We start from the raw sequence: 24,357 nt of genomic DNA, 5'->3' as shown, positions 1-24,357 counted from the left end.
CAGCACAGCTTAGGAAGACTGGAGTGTAAGTGACTTCACACTCCCTGCAAACATCCCTCAGTTCGTGCCCATGTGGCTGTTCTTCCTTACACCAACTGCCAGTGAACCCGAGTGCGTTCTAGCAAGGGGGTCATTGCAGGGTAATGTCCCTTCTCCCCCACACGCTGCTAGAGTGGCTGTGGTCTAACGCATCTACTTGCTCCATTTCATCCACACACTCTGGCCCCAAATTGGTTCAACACACCACAAGGCCAATTCCTGTAATGGCCATCAAAGAGTCTCTTAAGACACCCCACCTTTCTACTGCCAGAACAGTAGGAGATGGGATTTATGGCCGGAGGAAAGGAGGTTTGGCTGGGCTGTCCCTAGGCTGATGTTGGGTTTTCAGCACACCCAAGACAGACCACACACAAGGCAGCTCTGACCTGCCAGACGGAAGTGGCATCAGGATTAATGTGAGGAAGAGCTTCAAATCCTCCTTTTCCAGATTACTGATTTGCCTTTCATACTTTTTATTCTTTTGCGCCCTGCATTACAGCTTAGTCCATTTCAGTGCTTGACAATTAAAAAGAGAGGAGTTCAGCCAGGACAGAGTAGTGACCTCTCTTTTTTCACAGGCTGCTCTGTGACTGCAGGTCCAAATCCAGTCACATGCTGGGTTAGTTAGGAATCCATTTCAATCCCAAAGTCCTCATTATACACATGGGTCACTCTGTCGTCAAAAAGTGACCTGCATAACATGAGTAACTCAGTACGTGTCAGAAACATTCCTGACCTTATTAAAGAATCCCCGTGCTTGGAAAAGAGGTTTTCACTCATCAATCACCATTTTATTCACGCACGATAACAGCCTCATTAAATCATATGAGAGTTGCAGGACATTTTATATGCTAATTTAATACCAATGTAACCAATTACACAAACTTCACGTAATATTTTTAAATAATCAAGTGGTATTCAATTAGCATGCAGTAACCATTTATTAAAATCTCAATTAATTCCTTGTTTAAGATTTGTGCAGTGATCAAACTGTGCAAATCCTAAATAAACCCACCAGGAGAAGCCATGGCCCCGAGACAGCAGCACTGCCCAACACATTAGCAGCAGAGATGCCACCGTTCTGCAGGAGCTCTCTGACACTGCCTCTGCCCCTACACAATGAGCACTTGGCATGTCCCCTGGCACTGAATGTCACTGCCCCATTTGATGAAGAATCAAGTAGCAGCCTCAAAGAGCACAAAAGCTTTGGCTCTGATTTCACTTCAGCTGTCTCAGATCAGACTCGCAGGGTCTAGACACACAGCCGAAAGCAGTTTAGCAAGTTGCCAACAATCAGCACAGCTACAGTAATCAACTCTGTTGGCATCAGTGATGAAGTAAGATGTGCCTCACAAGCAGAGTCAGCTGACAGGCAGTAACTTGTTACCATGGTTAGTCGGTTGCTTGACCAGGCGCTTTGAAGCGTGTCTCTGAGGAGTACTCCAGCCGTGGGCTGGAAGTCCTGGGGCCATTTAAGGCATTCCTGCCCCTTGCTCTGTGCCCCTGTTGGAAGCCCCTGCCCCCAAGCAGGAGCTAAAAGAATGAATTTTGGCCTTTCTAAAGATCTGACTTGCATGTGGGAGGGCCACTGCCAGCCTGTGTCTGAGCAGGCATGAACCCCTCAGACCCAACCCCTCGCAGAGCTGTCTGGCCATGGGAAACTCAATTTGTCTGTGCTGGTGATCAAGCACCACAAACGTGCAGTCTCTAAATGTTACAAATAAAGATTCCTGTTGTACCTCAACAACAGCTGGTCATCTTTGTCGTCACTGTCATCGTAATGCTTTCAGCTCCTACATAAAGGGCATCACAAACATTCAACAACCTTCCAAGAGCACAAAACTGCATGTTTGTCCTCTCAGCTGAGATGAGGTATTTATGCATTTCCTTATGAAAGACAATTACGTGCATCGCTTCCAGCCGAGCAGTTGAAAAATCTGCTTTATATACACAAGTGTTTCCGTGCACTGAGAGCTCCTTTCTCACCTGTGAAAACAGAGCATGGGTCGCATGTGCAAACAGTTGTACTTACAAGTGGCACAGCTGTGTTCTGAGAAGCCGGGTGGAAAATTTAGCCCATAGCAATTTTGCATTTTTCACAGGGTTTATTATGAGCTCTCTGACAGTTTTACCCTATGGTCTCTTGGGATTGTGTCACAGTTGGTTTTCATTTAATGGTGTTAATCAAGAAGTACCTGTGAAACTGATGTTTGTCACTGCTGCAGCTAGAATACCATTCACCTGGCAGCAAAAAGAAGTTCATATTCGGAGGAAAAGGAAAAAACGACTACCCGAAGGGTTTGCCCTTTGTTCATGTTGGGGCCTCCTCCTTTCTCCCACAGCAAATTCTTTGGCAGTATTAAGTGCAATAAAATAAACCCGCATACAGAGGAACTGATTGCTCCATTGAGCCTTGCAGTGAAGCAAACCCTGATCTTTTCTGCTCAGCTTCTTAAATGCCTTAGTGCAATCGTTCCACTAGATGTCAGGGCAGAGCATGGAGCGACCAGACAAGACCCAACTCCGTGTTCAGCTGGTCTTGTAAAACAACCGCTATTCTTCATCACCACACCACTTACAGGCAGCTCTGTGTGGCTTTGAGGTCAGCTTGGAAGGCAAATTGTTCTGCATGCTGCTGAAGAAAGGCGCAGGAAACAGGAGGGGGCCCTTCCCAGTTGGTGTCCTGCCTTCTTTAATCTGCAGAGATTTGCGTGCTTGATTGGCTTAGTGGATGAAGCAGACTTAAAAGTGAGACTGGAATGTGCCGATGTATTACTCCATGGTGTGCAACCTGCGAATGTTTCCAAGGGTCCTTGGGAGGTTACTGAGGGTGCAGCTCTGCAGTGGCTTAAAGCAGATCTAAAGGAGGAGGAAGGAAAAGCTCCTGGAAAAAGCATACTTGGCATGATGGAGTGTAAGGATGGTTCATCCTCCTGACTCTGCCATACAGAGCAGCCTGTGACCTGTCACACATGGGAAGATACATGTTGTGTATCAGATCTCCAGATGGGGAATGGACAGAGCTCTCAGCCGTGGTGCAGAAAAGTACCCCTGACAGGGATTTCAGGGTTCATAAACTTCACCTCCCTTCTCCTGACCCTGAGCTGCCATTCACATCCTCAGCTTCCTGCCATGACCACCAAGATGTGAGGCTGAGAACCTACATGACAACGAGACAGTGGTGCACTGGGCTGCCTATGGGAGAGCATGACAGGGGATTCAGCCATGTTAGTCCAGAGCTCAAGGCGTGAGACTTTGGGAGATCTGCGCTGGAGAGTGGTGGCTCAGGGAGTCAGGTGTTAGGAGACACCCTGTGAAAAAAGGTTGTGTGTCAGACCGTGGGCACTGAAGCTCCAAGGTGCAAGACAGGATATCTAAAGAATGAACCACAAGAAAGATTCACACAGGTCTCACCCATCTCTTGGTGCCTTTAACATCATGTTAGCCCTCCCTATAGCTGCCTGCACCCATCTCATGATGCCTTTAAGATCACCTTAGCCTTTAACAACTTCCCCTAGCTGGACTGGGAGTTACTGGGCTCCCAGCTGGAATGAGCAAAGAGCTCATGCAAGGGTGCGATGTTCGTTTCTCCTGCTAATGGGAGAGAACACAGAGCCCCCAGTTTCATCAGAGATACTTGCCTACAACGTCTGGGTCAGGCCTGGGGGTAGGTGTGTCTGCTTGAATACATGAGCTTCTCTTTAAAAGAAAGGCAGAGCCACCCTGACTGGTTAGGCTCACTTTTCTCTGGATTTCTGACAAATGCTTTGTATTCAAAAGGTCAGACTAGCAATGGCACCTCACGCCCCAGAGCAAAGAGTTCTGCTCACGGCTGGCTGCCCAAGCTTGCTCCGTCTCCCTGCATCTGACATCCAAACTCCTCTCAATGCAGGGGAGATGTAGCCAAGTCCTGGCATCAGCTGTCAGCTCAAATAGAGGGGAACAGCACAGTGACATCAAAAATGTGTTGATGAGTATTAGCCCTTTACCCAAGTTCTGCCTGTAACTCCCGTGCAAGGGAGTGAGTTCTCTTTCAGCAAGGGCCTTACTCTTTTGCTGCAGCAATAGTCTCACAGTCCTGGTTTTGGAGGGGAAACAGGGAGACTATTACTTTCCTCTACAAATCCTGTAGTAAACAGCTGCAGTTCTTGCAAAAGATACTTGTCATCTTTTGCATACTCTTGTAAGACAGAAGCAAGCAGAGATATAGTGCTTAGAAGGTGGGTATACACCTAAAAGGAGACACCCCCTCCCCTGCAGCAGTCTCTTCTCATGGGCTCCGTTTCATGCCAGGAAGCACCCACCATGATTTAACTCTTTTCACTTCCAAGAGAAAATCATTTCCCTGAGTGACCAGTTTTGATGATTCTTCCATTAGTAGGTGTGAAAACACCTCTAGCAACCCTCTTCTCTGAGTACTGGTAACCCTGGGGAGTCTGTGATGACTCTCAGAAGGAAATGCATTGTCAGCTGCCAGGCCAGGGAGCAGAAGTGTCCCAGACAAGAAAGATAGGTGTTTAAACAAAAAAGCAAATACAACTGTGTTTGCAAATGTACTGGGTAACCAAAACAAGGAAGTCCTAGGGTCAGACGTATTTCTCGTGCTGACAGTCTCACACCCTCTTTGTCAAGGTCTGTCCTAGTAGATATTGAACTCTTGTGCACATTCCATTTCTTTCTCAGCACAGGAAAAGGTGCTCTTTGGGCTCCCTCCTGCATGACCCAGTTCAGCTCACTAACGTGGCAGAAAACTAACACTACAAAAAGAGAAGAGTCATTAGCTTCTGCTAAGTTGAACTCTGAGCCAATAGCAAGTGTGGAGGGAACGCACAACTAGAAGCTGTGCCAGTCCCAGTGTAGACCAGCTTAGGCTATTGTGAAACCATGCCCCAAGTGATCCTTAGTTTTCCAAAAGGCCTGTCTCCAGACAGAGATAGGAGGGCAAGACCAGCCCTCTTGGCATTGTGCTGATTTAGATCAGTTCAAGGTAACTGTGAAACCACTCTCCAAGTATAACTACTTTTCTGTGGTATTCAGAATCCTTCATAAAGATCAGGGTTGGTTGGTTAAAGAGATAGACAAACACACAAGCCAGCTGCACTGGGAGCTGGGAAGCGCCCTGTGTCTAAGCAGAGCTTTTAGCACAAGGAAGGCTTTCTCTATGAACCAAAATTATTACAGACAAAGAAATGAAGGAGGTTAACCCAGACTTCAAGGAAGAGGAACAAAGCTGCTCACCCCTTCTCCAGAGGATTAAAGCTGATTGCTTAACAGGAATCCAACTTAGGCAGTTTATTTTTCAAAATAGCTGGCAGCTAGAGTTATTACACAATAGGTTTTGAGACACAGACTTGTTGAAAGAGGGAACCTTGCACCAAACCGTTCAAATGAAACCTTCAGCATCTTTCAGCATTGGCAATATTTAACACAAAACATCTTATGCCTTTTAAAAATATTTTTTTAACTTTTTTTGTTAAAAAAAAAAAAAGTCTCCCTGTCTACAACAGTACTTATTATACGGGTGTTGAGGAAACAAAATAAGGATAATGTCTTCATCAGCATTCTGGTTAAAAATTTGAAAAATAGTATTTGTGGAGGTATGTAAGAAACAAAAAGAATCTTTTCAAACTCTTCGAAGTGAAGGTCTTCAAAAGCTGTATTTTTTTCACAAAAATATTTTTATGAGATGATATAATATCATGTACAGTAAGCCTTTCAGAATTTGGGAAAAGTTTGTACTCTCACCTGTACCAGCATAAATAAAGAATAATAGGTAAGTTACATTGGTATGGATGAAAAACTACCTGGCCATCATCCTTTCATTAAGTATAGACATTTTGTCTAATACTAAAACAAAACAGTGTAAATATCACTGCTGTTACAAATTAATCTTATTTGATATTATAATTAAGCTGTGATTTTTTTCAGATTATTATTTTATGTTTCATTGAGGGTTTATAATCAGCGAGGTTTTATTTATAGTTTCCAATAACTTATGCTAAAATTTAACCCAGTACTTACAGATTTCAGCTATAATATCCATCTGAATACCAAAGACAGTTATAAGGACCAATACTATTACAGTGCATAGGAAATGAATCTGGAATGATGAGACCCTTCAGATAAATTACCACATGCTATTTTAAAATTACCTTCATTTCTCTTTTTTTTAATTGTTTTGTCATCTCCATTGGGTAAAAAGGGCTATAGAAAGGTTGTTTTGTGGATTACATGAATTTACCCCAGAAAACCTCTAGAAATCCAGAATTTATTAATCCTTTAACCTTTTCTTATCACAGTAACTCTATCACTGGAAACATCTAGAGCCACTTTAATTCTCATTAGTGATATACCTGTAAAACAAGAGATGCCAATGGCACTCCCACATAACCACTATTTGAAGGGTTAATCTAAATTCTTTTTGTTCTCACTAACATATCAACTCTCTACATCTAGAAGATAAATAAATAAATAAGAGTGTGGGGTAGGAGCATACAAAATAGTTCCATATTGCTAGCAATTGGCAAATACAGAATTGACCTGGTCTGCCTCTCAGAGACTGACATTCAGCCACTGGCAAAAGTCCCATGCAGACATTTTATTATAGGCAAAACTACCACTCCTGTCTATTATCAAAGATGTAGTGTTGTATCTAGTTGTATCAGATAACAGTCACTTTCATGAAATAGAAAAGATACATAAGGTTCTCTTCAAAGAATTCAAGTTATGGTCATGGTGATGATGATGGATGGATGAAATCAGCACTATTCCATCATTCCTAGGCAAAGTTTTCATGGAGTTGTATTACACAGAAGTACTCTACCATGTGTCTGGCTCAGTGAAGAGTAAGCATTCCCATTTCTTCTATTCATCTCAGACTCTGACGTACATATGAGATCAGACCATCCTATTGCTTTGACTGGCTCAGGCTTGCCAGGGTTGACTAAAGGCTGTGGGCTTCGAATAAGCTGAGGACATATGCATAATACATTATTTTTGTAAAAAGATGCGCTGTGAGCCTCATCTTAGCTCCTTAATAGTAGCCTCACTAGGTTTTGGTAAACCAAATCTCTGAAACTTTTACAAATGTAAATGTCATACAGGGTTGAAAATCATAATTATTGACATTCTTCATCAGTAACAGTAATTGAACAACAAACTCAGCAGGCCTCCGTTAAATTGTTTAACGGCTTATTATACCTCCAGGCTGCCAATCTATCCCTTTCCCTCCATACTTCAGTCACTTGTATGTTTGTAGTCTACATATAATGCATTGCATATTTTTTTATTTTTACAGTGTCTTTCTTTTAACAAGCTACAGAGCCAGCAGGAACATGCTGTAAATGAGATATGGCATCGCAGTGTGGCCATTCTAGGAACATATATTCAATAAATATGCAAATCAGTTCAAGTACATGTCTCCTCAGGTGGGAAAAGGTATGGGAATATGGTCAAATATCACTTTAAATTATCTTCTCGGTGGAAAACAATCACACTCTAAGGAACAAAGAAAAGGGGAAGAAAGTAACTGAAATTAACTTTTTTTTTCTTAAAAAGGGGAATTTCTTATGCCTTTGGTCACAATCAGCGCACAAGAACCTCACCTTCAAAATACAGCAGACGGGCTGATTCAGTGTGAATTACATATACAACAAGCATAATGAACATGTCATATCTTCACGTTAGAGAAAAGCATGTAAAGCCAGAACACCCACACTGACCTTGGGACTGCCCAGCATGACTGAAATAAGTCTCTCGCTGAGTGGGACTGCAGAGGAGCAAATACTGGAAACTTTTGCCAATGTCCATTTTTCCATTAACGGGTCAGATTCTGACATCTTCGTGTTGGCTACAGCTATAAATGAAAGGCAGCGTTTGTGCCCCAGAATTTAATGGACGCCTCAGATGAACTTAGTAGAACACCAGTAGTATGATTTGGACAGCAGAATACTTGCTAATACTGCTATAGAGTCAGTGGGGCTGACCCTGCTTTCAGTTACATCACTGTAAATCCAGAGAAAGCTCCACTCAGATAAATGGAATTAGTCCGCATTTTATAAGGGTAAATGAGCCAACTTCTGACAAATCATTCACCAAGCTGCCGCTCAGAAGATTTATTCTCCTTGATATTTAAATAAATACATAATAAGTATGCACCATCAACGCACATGGGAACTGAGGGCAGTGTGGCAGACAACTGACTCAGTCTTCTCCTTGCCATGCAGAGACAAGGAAGCCACTGGTGGGGACCAAGCTGCAAGGAGACATGCCAGGTCATTGTGGCTCTGCTCCTAATCTGCTGTATAATTTTAGAAGCAGTTTTTCCCTTCCCTGTGCCTCCATCTCCCCTTTTATCATGCCTAGGTAGACTGTCAATTATTTGTCATAATAACATTAGGGACTCAGTTTTGACTCTGACCTGCCAAACTTTAATCTAATAAGAACCTAAGAAATAAGGCCCCATTTTAAAAGGGAGAGAGGCTTTTATTCCTGAAAATCTCTCAGCTGTGACACACAGTTTGGAGCACATCATTTTCAGCAATTAACACCACAGATACACCAAGTCTCTAAGCCAGCATAAACCAGCACTGCTGCTAAAGGAAATGGCCCTTCCTTCCCCTCACCCCCAGCCCACATTCCTCTTCACTCCCTCTGCTACTCCCTGCCTTGCGCCAACACAAGTGTTCTTGTGGCCCCGCAATGAACCAGATCAGGGAACTCATCCAGGTTGAAACTAACCTGGGGAAAAGGAAATTGTTTACTTTTAACCTGGCAGAGTTCCCTGGCCTGGTTCACTGCACAACCATGTGTGTGCTGGTGCCAGCATGGGGAAAGGAGCAGCCCTGGGCCAGGAAGGAGGAGGCAGAGGAATGAGAATGGTGGACCTCCCTCTGAAAGAGGTTGTTGCAGGGCTGGCTTATGCCAGCTTAAAGTGTTTGTAGAAATGCGGCACATATTTTAAATCTCTCTCTTCAAGGAATATTTGTCTTCAGAGGATTAATGCTTCCCAGGATATTCCAGCCTTGGCCATCTGTGGAGCATTGCTTCTCCTTCTCTCCCCCCAGACCAATATACTGGCATGGAATTAAAGCCCTGGGAAACATGAAAGCGACAGGCCTGGGGATTTTGTGACAAATGCAAAAATGCTCATATTTGTCAAACCATTAGCAAAGGGGCACAGCTGTTGTGAGAGTCTTGACCCCATGCCAAGTACGCTCAAGCCTGCTGAAGGTTGCATGCCTGAATCATACTCACTCTGGCAACTCCCATCGAGATCCCTTCTGCATATCTGTGACAGGTGGCCAGACAAGCACAGTCGAGTCCACGATGTCCAGAGAAAGATTACTGCACATTACCTGACCCACAGATATTTGCTAAAATGCAGCACTGTTTACATGTGGCTACAGCACTTCCAAGGACCGTCAGGCTCCAGTGCTGCAGCTGCCTTTGCCCAACATGGAGCCTGAATACAGAAGTCCTGCCAGACATGAGCTAGCTCCTGCAGGTCAAAGCAGGGTGGCTCTGTGCTGCGTGACTAAAGCCTGTGGTGCTGGAAAGCCTAACACAGGAACAGTGGAGCAGCTCCGGATAGCAACAGCCTGGACCATGCCCAGGCTCAGTGGTGGCCCTGGAACTGGAGGCAATAGCTGCAGTCCCAAATTTGGAAGAAGACAAAATGAAGCCACAGCCTTCACTCCTCAGGGTTGGGAACGAGGGAAGAAGGGAAGAAGGAGCAACCTTGAAAGTGTGGAGCAAGAAGAGAGGAGGCAGAAGTTGGTAAATCCAAGAGTGAGGAGCAGATGACAACAGGTACCTCTGTAGCACTGTTTCAGGGTACCATATATTTGGTAGGTTCTTTCACTAACCCCCTTTACCCTAGGAGAGATAGGTAAAACACAAAGTAGACATTTAGCGTTTGGGTCTGATAGTCTAGGCTGAGTCTACTAGAGACAAGGGCAAGGCTGTTAGGAATCAGTCAGGCTTCCTGGCTTTGCAGTGAGCTCATTGGTGCTCAACTCTCACAGCACAGAGCTCCAGACGCTCTGTTAATAGCTAAGCCCAAAGCATTTCATTTTGATTAATTGTCCAAAGTTCAGGGCTGATCCCAAAGTCCTTGGTCAGCAAATCTGGCTAGAAATGTCACATGATTTGGCCTCCACCAGTTTCCCAGAAATCTGTGGGTTGGAAATGCCATGAGGAGTAGGCAAAAGTGAAATCTTTCTCTTAGTTTATCTAGACATATTTGTCCCTGCTCAGCAGAGCCAATATGTTTGCTTTCCATATTTGCCCATCAGTTTAAGGCTTTTTTGTTACTGCTGCCAATTTTTGGCTACTTTAAAGCCTGACAAATCTTTCCTCTCTTCTGTACCATGTTATGTTTGCTGGGAACACTGATTAATCCCTTTCTACCCTCATTCTTCCAAGAGCAACCTTCACTGTATGCATTTAGGAGAAGTGGCTCCAAGGCTACAGCAAGCCAGACAGAGCGATGTTTGAGAATGGAGCTGCCTGCTAAAATAATCAATTCTAATTCTGGCTAGCTTCCATGTCACACTCTGACCTTTGGTCAGACTCTGCCACTCTCACTCATTCTCAAAAGATGTAAATTTTTCTTATCTCTAGGATTTGTACTTCCCTAGTACTCTGTTGGGTGGGATGAGCGCTAAACACAGTGTGCATAGAGTGAGAGACACTTTCACAAGTTCTACTCTAACCAGCCCTGGTGACACAGGGAAGGGAGTAAAGCAGAAACTGAGGAAGGTTATGTTATGACTTAAGCCAGGGAAAGATGTCCTCTTCTCCATGTAGTTGTGCCGGTATGAGACCCTGTCCCCAGCTATGTGACACTGACCTGTCTACCAGAGTATACCACCTTTCCCTTTTTAGACATGCTGATGGAGCAGGCTCATGTGAGTGTGCTGTAGTTTGCTTCCTGCAAAATCATTTGGATCAGTTCATCCACCCATCCACCTGGTATTGCTTGAATTCAGGATCACTCATGGGATGTTTCATTGGCAGAATGGCTAGGGCAGTAACCTCTGGCAATGATGATGATCTCCTGGGAATAGCAACATCTTCTACCAGCACAGCTGGATTTGTCTACAGCTGTGTAAACTTTGACTAGCTAAATCCAGCTAGTCAAAAATAGACCTTCAAATCAATCCCAGGCCCCTTGAGCTCAAGTTGAGTGAAGTCTCCTCTATGTCACACAGCCCTTCAGCTGCTGGGAAGAGCTCCAGCAGTTAAAAACTACTGAACATGCAACAAGGGAGGAGGGGGTATCAGGCCTTGTAAAGCTTCCAGTCTCAGTGCTCCCTTCTCCAAACAGAACTAGCACCTCTCTCGGAGCAATTTGAGTAAAAAGGATTAAAACCGTTGCAGTGCTTTAAGAGAGCTAACAGGATCAAGAAAGGGTGAATAAAGTTGATAAATACAGATGCCCACACACAGATCAAAGATAAAGCGGAACTCTCAGACGGCATAAACAAGTAATGTTATTAAACTCTCCCTCAGCCTTGCTAGCAGTGTCTCCTTTAAGACCTCTGGATAAGTAAACTACTCTTTACAGCTACAGGTAAGCAAGTTTATAAAATAATGATCATGTCAACTGAATGCCAGATTTTTCCCCCACATACAGTAACTAACGTCTTTGCAGTTGTCGGTCAATGTGCTGTGATGTGCAGTTCAAACAGTAGAGCCAAGAAAGAGACATGCTTCACGGAGATACTACTTGCTATGCATACATGTACATGCCCACATTCACACACAGACACAGGTCCTGCTCTGGGACTGGATGGGCAAATAAACACTTTTTCAAGGACATTTTCCAAATAAAATAATGACGAAAAACTCAGAACAGAGAAAAAATGGAAATAAAACTGTACAGGCAGGCTTTCCCAGCTATCAGCTAACTTTTTCTCACTAATTAAAGGAGGAAGTGGATGAAAAGAAAGGAAAAGAAAATAATCTAGGAAATATCCCAAGTCTGAAGTTTAAGAGGTATATTCCGAGGGAGCACGATAAACCCCTTATGAGGCAGGAGAGTTAGTTCTGTAGCCTGCCAATCAAGACAGACAAAAGCCAGGTAGAGTGAAAATTATTGCTGTGATCATTATCAGGAGGGGAAGAGAACCTGTGCCTCCTCTGTGTTGTGAATACACATCAGTCAGTCTTGATGGAGTCACCAGGAAGATGTCCATTCTTTTCAAGGGATGCTGAATCAGACTAACAGTGAAAAAAACCATGCAGAGACTGGAAGGAGCATGAACCACCCCAAGTAAAACTCATCTGGAGCACACGCAGGGACAGCTGAAATTCCAGAGCCTTTTGTTGGAAAATGTCTACTGAAGGAGCAGGGGGCATTTAGTGAGAGCTGGCTTTTTCAGGGCAGTATTCACCCATTATTATGCCAAGGATGATTTCCTTTTATTCAGAAAATGAAAAAGGATCTAAGAAAAATGTTGATGAAAAGAAAATAAAATTGTAATTGAAATATTTTCCACTGGAAATAGAGGAACTGAGCCATTTGCCTGCTGGCAGACAGCGTGTCCACTCATCCCACTCAAACTAACCCTCCGCATCCCACCTGACGCCTCTTCACCTCTACTGAAGACTGGCCTCCCAGACTTGCAGTGCAACTCAACGCCCTGCCTGAGATCATAGGGAGAACAACCCAGTCTTTTCAGTCTGCCCCAGCTCCCCAGGTATTCTGGCACAATTTCACCGACACAGGCCTTTTCACTTGTAAAGGAACTCAGAACTGGAAAAACTTGAGATATTTGAGGTCAGAACCAAGCATGTCAGCAAAGCTAAGCTGAAAGGAATCTTGCACAATGTCTGTGTACTCTGTGCCAGGAAGCAGTTAGTCCTAATACCCCTCCAGTTCATTAGCAACAAATAGACTTACAAGAAAAAAAGAAAAAAAAAGAAAAGAAAGAAGCTGGTTGTCCTTATTTATTCCTACAGATCAATTGGCTTCTGTACATACATATCCCCTCTCTTCCCTCTAATGGTGTGGCCCCCTTGCACCTAAATGCCATTGCCTCTGGCAAGGGTGTCTCTTTCACATGAGGGATTATGCTGCCTAATTGCCGTGAGCTATGGAAACCTAGCATTCTGCTGGGTCTGCAGAGCTCCTTTAACATTCATCCCATCATCCTCTCAAGTGCAGCTGGTGTGTTTCTCAAGAGCCAGACTGGGCTGATCCCATTCTCTGGAAAAGGACACACATTGTTGCTCAGCAATGGGTGTGCTGGGAAGAAATTCTAGCTGTGGCAAGATTTCATCAGCCAGTTGCAGTCTGCAGTAAAACTGAATTCAGTTGGCTATAGCCAAGCCTTATGTGGGTTCCTAGTGACTGTTCAGACAATCACGGTCCCCAGTGCTGACTGCACCTAGGCACTTGCCCATTTTCACCAGACATTCAGCTCTTTCTTTACCTAGAGGTCTGTCAGTGGGCATTACAGCCACATTCAGTGCATACCCTTTTATTTCTGATTCAAAAAACTATACTGAACCTCAAGTGATACCATCCTATATGGCAGACTGGCTGTGTTCAGCTCTGTGCACGTGCAGGTGCTGAAATGGTAAGAGTTCTGGCCAGGAGATCAAGAAATCCTGCTATGGGACATGTCCTCTGGTGTGATACACTGGAAAACTGCACTTTCAGTGCCAGGCTGGCATACAGTCATATACTAGCTTGTTACAACCACTCTCTATATGAAATGCAAACAGTTACATAGTAAAAAGCATCATTCGCAAAATTATTGTCAAACACCATGAAGTGCTGACTCAGTTTCCCATACAAGAACTTCCTATCTCTTCTAGCAGTCCTCGGGTTTCCTCTCTATCCACTCTACACACTTGGTGAGACATGACAAAAAGTTCATAATCATGTGCTTAAAGACTTTGGCCAGGTTTTAAGCCAATTTAAGTCACTATATGTAATATCCACTAGCTACATGTATACAGCATGCTGCCTGATCAAGGACTCCACTGACTCTGAGCAAGGTTCTCTCCCAGAAATACACATAACCTTTTAAAAGAGTCTGATTGATTGTTATAATTTTCAGTGTCAAAATATTCCTACTGAACACAAACAGTATTTTCAAATTCCACCAAGCTGAAAAAGCATTTCAACCACCTTGTTTTGTTCATACAAGTTTATGGAAACCCTATCAATAATTAGTACCTTCTTACAGCTTCAGACAATGTAGAAATCCATCCCAGCTATTTCCTACCCGAATTACTCATTCAGACCCTTTTGTATGCTGAACTGACTCTCACAACATAACTCTAAGCATGTAAAATTAAGTGGATAAACAACTACGAGAGGTTCAAGCTGGGTTTAATGAAAACTACATCTTGTAGAAATCTAGGGAAATCAAGCTTTTCATAGCTTTTGGAAAGTTGTATGGATAGGGGAATTTTGGTTATTGTTTGAGTCCAAGCCGGACAAGAAAAAGGGAAAGTTAAACTCCGCACTGCAGCCTGTGTCTGGGTTGCCTGAGCAAAAGAGGGTAACCAAAGAGTCCTTGTACTGCCCAAAGCTGTGAATTCTCTCCAGCACCAGATGGGACTTAATTCAGTCCATGGAGTGGTGAGAAGATTCCAACACTGTTCTTTGCAGGAAAAATGAAACCCTTTCAAATGGCTAGTCACAGCCTCTGGGCACTTATGATTTTGTTTTCTTTATTACTTTGCTGTGAGTGAGCAGAATTTTCCTTCACCAAGTCACTTGCATTTTTTACATGACACACATTAAAGCCAAGATGACCAATACACAAAACCTCTGGGAGCTCTCTGGGCTAGTTGCAGACACAACGGTGATATGAAGACTGTTGCAGCAGCTCAGTTATTCCTTCCTGACACTTCATATCCACAGCACCCATCTGTGCTTGGAGTCAAGCAGTTTTTCCCTGAGCCTTCATACCAAGATCACAATTTTAGGAAATGAAACCAAGTATAATAATAATTCTGTTCATTAAGGCTAAGGCTTGTAATGGTACTTAGCCATGAAAAGATGCAGCCAGTGGGATTTTCAAATTGCCTAAGTAGATTACGCATCTAATTCACATTGACAGCCAATGGGAATTAGGTCCCAAACTCCCTTAGGCACTTTTATAAATCCTATTAGGTGTCTGTCTGCATCTTTGTATGCTTAAATACCTTTGTAAACCTGGGCAAGGGTGTGCTCCCATGCTCCTTCGGCTGCTTTTCAGGGTTTTGGTAATAGAACAAAGTCAGACCTTCTAGCTTATTTTGCAGATCTCAAGATTTGGAGTATGAACTACAAATCAGGTGATTCTTTGCTACCTTTGGAACCTCTGACGTTAGAGCAGTAGACCTGCTGAGGTGTGTTCAGAGGTTGCTCACTAGTGTTGACTCATTGCTGCTAGAGCAACTCTTATAATCAGCTGCCCATCCCCTCACACAATCACAGAATCGTATAGGTTGGAAAAGACCTTTAAGATCATCGAGTCCAACCGTAAACCTAACACTACCAAGACCACCACTAAACCATGTCCCTAAGCACTTCATCCAAACGTCTTTTAAATACTTCCAGGGATGGTGACTCAACCACTTCCCTGGGCAGCCTGTTCCAATGCTTGATAACCCTTTCAGTGAAGTAAAATTTCCTAATATCCAGTCTAAACTTCCCCTGGCGCGACTTGAGGCCATTTCCTCTCGTCCTATCACTAGTTACCTGGGAGAAGAGACCGACCCCCACCTCGCTACAACCTCCTTTCAGGCAGTTGTAGAGAGCGATAAGGTCTCCCCTCAGCCTCCTTTTCTCCAGGCTAAACAACCCCAGTTCCCTCAGTGCTCCCTCAGCACTGCTAGAAGAGGTCAGGGAGCCCAGAGCGCAGCCAGAAAGCTCAAGCCTTATGGCATTGTACCTAAACACTCAAAAGCGCTTACTCTTTATTTTATGCTGCCATAAACATAGATACAGTAGATTACAATGAAGACGTAGTTCACTTGAATTTTGCTGTGGCCACAGCTAGTTTGTGTGCTTCTGGCTGAAGGGCACGTGAAATATGTGCAGAGTACTAATTGGACCAAGCCGATTCTCTGGAAGCACAATGGTGCAATCTTTAAAAGACCACAGCCATGGTTTTTCTAAGTCTTTGAGAATGCATCCTTTACTGAAATGGCTTTGTCACAATGTGAAACTAAGCAGGCCGAAGTGAAAGCAAACATTCCTGTCCTCTGAAAGGCTCCAGTGTGATCACAACAATACCAGTTGAACCCTACTCTAAGCTAGAGTAGTGCTGGTGACTATTTAGAAAATAATTAACTGAACTTTACATGACATTCAGATGTTTCTTGGCTCAAATACCAGTCTATTCCTCTGCTGAATTCTAGGGATTCTGCAAACAATGAAAAATATTTGCTTAATGGTAGACTTGCATACTATGTTCTTGTTGTGCTGAGTCACTGTATCTGCGAAGACAAATGCTGAAAAGAATGTTAGACAGAGAAACAACTTTGCTAGATAGACTTTGAGTGTGATGAAGATTCATCATAAATATAAAGCAAAGATGGAGTGTTTTTATGAAAATGTGTCACTGGGTTCAAAGGCAGTTTTTTCAGTTCCCCAAGGAGATTCTTCAAAGAATGTGGAATTTTTATTTTGTTGACATAAAATTGCTAACGTAATCGCTAGAAATGTTAAACAGTCTTTGGCTCTGATTATAGGAAGAGGTGAAGAGTAGGCTTGAGAGTGGACTTAAGCTTGCTAGGCCATGTGCCCCCCTGCATTCCGTTTGCATTGCTGGCTATGGATTGAGATCAAAGTACTCCTGTAATGCTTCAGAACAGTCAAGTTCTGGACACCTACTGCTGAAACAAGAGTTAAATCCAGTACCCTGTTCATATCCACTCACACCATATGAATAAAACTGTGCTAAACAGTTTTCTCCAGCTCTCAGCTCTGAGGCTGGGATGGTGCAGACTTGATGGATGATGCTTGATCCCTCATCACTGTTGCTTGACTTGATAGTGCCTGATAACTCATCTTGAGAGTGGGCTCAAACTTATGTCAGGATGACAGTGTAAATGGATGTGCTACATTTTTCCCTAAATCTGAATAAGGAGAAGCTTGTTGCTTGGCAGCCCAGAGAATGTTCCAAGACCAAATTGCCAGCTTGTAAAGAGAAAGAGAAAGGCAGACAGATTATGAAAAAAGCTTGGTTGAAACAATGCGAGTAAAAAAGAAATAAAGGGAAAAAAAAGTACAGCTTAGTCCCCAGGACATTTTTCCTTTTATTGATGGGTGGAAGGCCAGATGTCTGTGTGCATGTCCACACATGTGTCTACACAGTGCTGGAACTGGAATTTCACATGTCTGAGGGAAACTGCATTCTGAATTGTCTGAATGAATGAAAAACTGGATATCCAATTTATTCTAGAGAACATAATCTTCTAAAAAGCACCATGACAGATCTATGAAAACAGACAGACACAGCAGAAACTAGATGGCTGGTAAAAGAAGCAAAGGTTTCAAATTTGGCCATAGCAACTAAGTGGACTTATGAAACACTTGCACCTAATATGCATGTTCTTAAAAGCATCTGTTGCCAGCCACTGTTGCCTGTTTTTCGCAAACAACAGTTGCAATGTTTCAGTTTCACAAAGATGTTTTTGTTATGAAACAAATATGTGTGCAGGTGCATCCTAAAACAAATGGCTTAGATGCCATTAGTGGGGCTGGCTTTCATTTATGAAGCAGAAAATAAAAATTACCCAAAATAGATCTTTCACTAAGAAGGATTTAATCATGATCATAACTGTGGCCATGCTGAAATCAAGAAGATGGCAAATAAAAAGTACACAGATTGTGCAAAGGATAATGTAATCTCAAAAGAAGAGAGATGGCACCTAGTAAATATTGGTATGGAAAGATAAACTCTGAGCAGCAGCTGCACGCTAGACACTTCCTCACTCAAAATGGAAGACTGTCTTAATGACTTAGAGCTTGCAAGCTTCTTACTTAATGGACCCTTGACTGGGACTCTCGGGGCTAAACCATTTAACACAATCCTTTTAGCATTAAATAGCTCCTACTGCCAGTATCATAAAAATATCTCCAAACACAAAAGCATCCTTCATATGTACTAGATACAAACTGCAATTGAAAAAGCTATGATGTTGGATGTCTCCTCAGAAGGACTTGAGAAATTCTTTTGAATGGCTTGTGCAGGATATGTTTGTGCTCCAGAACAGCTCAGAATGGCTCAGCACTTCTAACGAGCTAGTCAAGGAGCCAAGCAGGTTTGCAAGGGAAGTACATGTCACTTATAGCAGGTACTCAGTGGCAAAGAGCTAAATAGTTTTTGAAAGATCTGATTACTGAACAGTTCCCTTTTATTGGCCATGTGCTTTCTCCATGGATGGATTCATTGGATGTGCAACAATAATTGAGTTTCATCCCATGGGTGAAGTCCATTTGGCGACTTAAGTGCAGTCACTTGTCAGGATGGATTTTTCCACAAATGTACATCTTTCAAGTTTGCATGTCTTTTGTCAATACCTTGGCTCTCCAAGGGACAGCATGTCAACTTCCTACACTCTTACATTTGACTGGTACTGAAAATCCGTCTGCTATGGTTCTGTGAAGTCTGTTTGATGGGGAAGGCTTTTTGACAACTCCTGCCTCTCCAGAGCTCTTACCTCTTTGTTTTTGTTGTTGTTTTTTTCTTTTTCTCTTCCCAATAACAGAACCTTTTATTCAGGCCAGCAGCATTTATAGTCTCTTTTTCTGTTCCTGTCTTCCAAAACAGCAAGCTGTTCCCAAACTGATGAACTCTAATGAACAAGCACTTTGAAGCTTAAGGGCCGCTAGTATTTTCTCTCTCAACTCAGCCCTCAGCCTTCATCCAAAGGTAAGCATTAAGTTCATGACACAGGGGGAGACAGTAAATAAAAGCCACACCAATGGGAACAAGAGAGGAATTGAAACCATTCCAAATGAAGAAAGCAGTAGAACAACTGGTACAAAATTAACCAGGCCACTGCATTATGGTCTTGTGCAACATACTTGTTTTACTGGGTGGTACTGAGTGCAAGGCAAAATTTTAGATCTGTGTGGCAATTATTCCAGAAGGAGGAGGCAAGCAGTTGGAAATGAGCATCACTGTTCCCAAAGCTATCCTCAAGATCAGAGAAAGAGTAGATGGTAGCTCTCACTTTCTTTGTCAGGATCTAAGAGTTGAAGGTCCCAGACACAGTAAATTCAATACTGAATGAACTGTCAAGAACCTCACAGAAGAACTTTGGAACTGCAGATGATCAATCTGTTTAATTCAATTCTACCTGATGGTGGCCAGTACCAAATAATCCTGAGAAAGAAGCTGTAGTAAATGACTGTGGATAAGGTTACTCAATGCTGCAAGAAAATGTCCACTTAAATCCCACTGGATCAATCTGGTTCTTGTAGACAGCACAAGAAATACACACTGTTAATTTATGGTATTTTTTTCCATCTGACATTCCTCTCTTGACAATAAACCTAATCAGTTTCACCTCTGAGGTTGATTTTGCTCTTTCAACTTTCCTTTTAATTCAGTAAAACCTCAGTAGCTTTTATGCTGGTGGTGGTCCTTGCAGTTTGCTTTTGTAAAATACTAATAGTCAACAGCAGTTTTTAAAGCCTTATTTTTATAAAACAACATGAACCAAAACAACCATACTCCATGCAAGCAACTGAAATAGAAAAGAAGGATGAGGGAAGCATGGAAGTAAAAGTTGCTAGAGCACCCTTTTCTCCCCCTAACAGAAGTTACTCAGGTGTGAACCCTTCATTACAGGACTTGCATTTGCACTGTTTTCCTGTTGTTTATAAATTATTATGTATGTGAACTGATAGAGAGAAAAGAAACTCATTAAACAGCTTTTTTTTTTTTTAATTGAATGTAGAAAAATCAGCAGCACTTTCTTCCATTCTTTTCTTTGGAACATGATCTAATTAAAAATTATGGTGGGAAAAAAAAGCGCAGCATTTTAAAGCATTGTCTCCCACTTTGAAATAGAAAGCCAGTTGCTCTGACTAAAACTGGCTGGATAATTCCAGGCTGGAGAGTCCCAGCCTGCCAGTCTGTGAAAATGTCTCCATCTACTGTGTTTCGATCCAAGTCCAGCTAAACATTCTGAAAAAGGAATTTGAAGACCATCATGTGAAGTGTTACCATGGCAGTTTTAATTTCTAGCCAAATAAAAATGAGAGTAATTTTTGGCTGTTCGAACACTGCTTTCATATCTCCCTATTTTTTCTTTGTTAGCTTGCATCCATAAGAACATGTATGTTGACCATGAAAATATGACCTTTAAGCAAAAAAGTTGCAGTGATTTCATTGACCATGTTTTACTGGCTTACCAAACAGCAGTTTGCCCTGGACCACAGCTTGAAGATTATTTTGATTTGCTGTTTCTTTCACCTGTTTAGGGAGCTATTTAGTAGTGTCAAGAGGGAAGCATGACTACAACTCTGTCCTCTCATTGTTCACAGCTGATGGAAAGCCATAGTAGGGCTTTATCTGATGGGACATGTAAGACATTTATGGTACTAGTTAATATATACGAGAGTAGCCAGACCCAAGAGAAACAAGGTCTTCAGTCAGCAATAAAGGAGATCTGTTTTCCTATAGTTTTGTGTCTCGTGGCTGGATTATCCTGTGTAAGAATGAACAAACTCCCTCAGAAGCAAGAACACTGGTAACTGCTCTCCAAGGGGATTCCTAGCTGTTCAACTGAACTCCTAACTGCAGCCTTTCTACTCCTACTACATGCTTACAGGGGCATTCATATGGTATCTCTCTCCATACAGCTGTGCATTTTCACAAAACATAACTTCATATCCTTAAGCCTGCCACCCCGTATATCTAATTTGTTTGAAATTGGCCCAGTAGTAATTGCAAGGGGACTGAGACACACAAATACAGAGATGGCAAGATCTCATAAGCTTTGTATCCTTAGGAAATCAGGCAAACAAGACCTTTCTGGCTTGGGATCTGGCACAAAGCTGAGTGACTTGGACTACAGTCAAACTGACGACATAACAAATGGGAACACTTACAGGCTGCAACCATACCCAAGAATTCTGACCTCACTAGTCTGGCATGTGCTTCTGGTTCAGCCCTGTTCTGCTACCAGTTTTCTAACTCTGGCCACTGCAACAGGAATTTTGGAACTTGAAACCCAGACTGCTAACCAAGACAAACCTGTCAAGGGCTGACTGTTACAAAAAGCAGACCGTGGCCTGTTCTTTTTTCCTCCTCCTGTATAGTTTAAATGCTAGCGAGAGATGGATTGTTGTCAGTGGACAAAAGAACTTACTGGAAGAGCTGCATAATAGCAAATACCAGCAACAACCCAGGCTCTAGATTCTTAGAATATACTGGAGCTAAAACAAAAGACTGAGGAATCTGGAGATGAGTTCTGTGAGAAGAATAAAGATCATGCATGATTCATCTGAGTGAAGAGAATCCTACTCTGAGGATGACTTCTCAAATACAAACTCCTAAATTTCCCTTGGAAAGTACCACAGCCACTTAAAGGAGGTGTCTAAGGGCATGACAGAGATAGCTGTGACATCAGGACATAATTCAGAGGGGTTTTCCCCATGTTTTACACTTCTAACAGTGGGAACATTTAAAAAAATATGGCTCCAAAGCCTCCCCAAGAAACGTGTCGGATAATGCCACATCACCAGCCTGAAGGAAAGCTCAGAACATCTCATATCAACCATTAGTTGGCAATCTCCAAACCCCACATTTTCATCCTAATTTGGAGCCATGCACACACTGACAATTGCTAATGTGGGAGAAAATGAGAAACCAAAAAACCCCAAGTAGCTCTGTAAAAAGTGGAACTAATGAAGACTGCTTCCCTGGGGACATTTGTCTCACAGTTGATTGGTTTGATAATTAAATGGTAATATTTTGGCAGCGGGAATTCACCCCTTTCTAGACATCAGGGAATCCACAACAAAGAGCAACATTGTGAATGCCCTAGGCACAGGAAAAGCCAGAATTTACTGCTTACTGGACAATGGAGAACCCTGAGAAGAGAACCTTGACCTTAAATTCTTTCCATTAAAGGCTGAGCTCAGCTTGCACTACTTTTTCAGGAGCAGTAACAATAAGGTCTCTCCTATTGTGTCATTTGTTTTCAGGAAACCTGTAAGAATTTTGCATAAATTTCTAATTCTCTTTGAGAACTAAGCACCTCTGCCTCATCTAAGTGAAATGGTTCAATTGTTTCAAAAGATTGTGAGGAGACAGAGTGAAATCCACAGTATGACCACAGTATGGAATCAGCCTTCATTTCCTCAGGCTAGAAAATAAAGCAACATTCAATACAGTCTCCCCGCAGGGACTTCCCGCAAAAAATCCTGCTGTTATCTTGGCAGAAGAAGCTGTCTGAGTGGCAGAGTTGTCCCCCCAGCTTCTGAGATAAGTCACCACATTTGCCCAGCACTCCCAGTCTTCCACAAGCATAACATAGGCAGTTCTAGTCTTGGCTCTAAAGCTTAAAATAGGATCATTTCCACTTCTTAAAAAGCTTTGAAGAAGTTTGCTACCTACATTCCTTTATAGTGAATCAAACAGGTTCTGGACATGCAAATGCTGTTAGTAAATGGGTGTAACACCTCAGCATAGGAAGAAAGAGGGCTGTGTTAGGAGGGATAAAGTTGGAACAGCATACATCACTGCCAAAGTCTCCTTTTCACTCTCCCCACACTTTCCACAGGGGGTATTCACTTCCAATATTTCCTGCACCCCAAGACCGTCCCCTTCTGATATGAGTGTGATATGGGCTCAGGTACTGGAAGCTTTACAGGCAGTTTTACAACCATGAAAGTGACTAGAGCATTTTGCCATTTTTACCAGAGGCAGAACCATTCTGTGACAGAGCAGGAAAACAGTTTCTCAAACAGCTCACCTAGTGACCTTCTGTGCGTAACATGATATGTTTGTGTGTATGAGATGTGTTACAGAAAGACAGATTTGGATTTGGAGAAGCTGCAATTGTTCAGAAAAGCCTGGGACACTAACTAGCCCACAAACAGAGAACATTATTTCAATGTTACTTCTGCCCTATTGACTAATTCTTAGAACAGACTTTACGAAATTCAGACTTCAGCTGTGTAAGTGGGTAAAAAGTGGAGCTTTATGAATCATGAAAACAAATACTGCTTTAAATGAAAAGTTTGTCTCAGTCTGTGGCACTGCCTCCCTCCCCTCCTGCAATGTAATTTTCCTTGACATTCCTCTTTTTTTCCCTATATTTTAATTGTAAATTAATCACTGATTTGGATATCTCTCTACTGTGCATTAATATGGTTGATATTAACAACAATATGGCTCTCCAGGCACTTGGAATATGCAAGACTTTTTGTGCACCAAATGGCCCATATTAACTTCTGGAATAGCCAGGTGCAAACTCTATTGCAGTGTTCAAATTAGTTCAATTTCTCTAACTGCTTCTCCTGTAATTGATGGCTCAAATAATAATAAAGTACAGTTCCTCTACATGATATATGTTACAACTACTACCTGTTATGCTGAATATTGCATTGCTTTGAAACTGCATTACCCTCTACCTACACCGATCAGATCTTTCTTTTAAAGGAACTACTTATGAACCAGAAACTGTCTTCACATCATTCAGAAATTATACATATGCTCATGCACTTTATCAGTAGCTGACAGAATGGGGATGGCAAAATTACTGTCAGTCACATTGCATTCAATCTCACATAAAGACCTGCTTTTTACTATATCTTAAAATTGACAATAAATGCCAGTCGTCTCTCCTTGCCCCATTACTGCATCCAGACATAGCTAGTAATGCTTAAAAGATACGCACCTTCATCTTAACTGCTTTTAAATTCCAGCTTCATTCTCTCTTTCTTCTGCATATACTGTTATTCTCCTATGCCTGCATCTAAAATACTCTCTCTTTACTATTCTATTTTTCTGAAGTGTATGATTACAGTATGATTTTTTTCACATGGAAACAAAGATCTGTAAAAAACAAATGTTCAAATCAACCAAATCCTGATGGCTTATTGACCCCTAACTGTTTCAGTCCAAATGTCATCCCTTATGGGAAAATACGGAGGAATGGGTGGATTTGACTTTGGGGGTATGTGCACCTTCAGGTGTGGCTTGAGTCTGGACCCTGAAAATTGCCTCTTGCAGCCCATCGTGAGTTGGCAGGTCTGTTCCAGCACTCAGAACTCTGGGAGCTGCTTGCAGCTGCTCAAGCAATCCAGCACTAACAAGAACATCAATTTCATTGCACCACAGCAGA

This window comes from Ciconia boyciana, chromosome 9 (genome assembly GCF_034638445.1).
Source record: "Ciconia boyciana chromosome 9, ASM3463844v1, whole genome shotgun sequence".
NCBI classification, from domain to species: Eukaryota; Metazoa; Chordata; class Aves; order Ciconiiformes; family Ciconiidae; genus Ciconia; species Ciconia boyciana.
This window is presented reverse-complemented; position numbering follows the sequence as displayed.